At 46.6% G+C, this 423-nt stretch overlaps 1 pseudogene; it reads right to left on the bottom strand.

Moving 5' to 3' along the window:
- Positions 1-57: 57 nt before the first annotated feature.
- Positions 58-176, bottom strand: LOC112485407 (annotated as a pseudogene).
- Between the last annotated feature and the right edge of the window lie 247 nt (positions 177-423).

Here is a 423-nt window from a genome sequence, read left to right as displayed (position 1 = left end):
TATAAAGGTCTCTCGTTAGCCTGTTGCAAAGAAGGTGCTTTTCTTTTTTTCTTTTTGCGCCCACGGCACCTGGTCTTCCTAGGTGGTCTCCCATCTAAGTACTAACTAGGCCCAACCCTGCTTAGCTTCCGAGATCAGACGAGATCAGGCTTGTTCAGGGTAGCATGACTGTACACTAAGGAGGTGTTTTTCTTTTGGTTTCCAGTAGGTGGCATCTAAGCCCCTTGGGTTCCTGCTTTATATAAATCCTTAATAAAGCCTTTTAAAAAATAGATGTTTAATCGTGCTCATTACTCTCAGTCTCAGTCCCTGTCAGTCCTAGCAACAGTTTCAGTAGCGTTTGCTCAGATTCCCTTAGGCTTGATGGTGTTCAGTATTAGAGGGTATGGCGGGAGGGGCCCTCTGGGTTGGGGGTTGGGGGTT

Source organism: Pteropus alecto, unplaced genomic scaffold, assembly GCF_000325575.1.
Source record: "Pteropus alecto unplaced genomic scaffold, ASM32557v1 Scaffold2178, whole genome shotgun sequence".
In the NCBI taxonomy this organism is placed as follows: Eukaryota; Metazoa; Chordata; class Mammalia; order Chiroptera; family Pteropodidae; genus Pteropus; species Pteropus alecto.
Note: the sequence above shows the minus strand (reverse complement) of the source record. Positions and strands in the feature narration are given on the sequence as shown.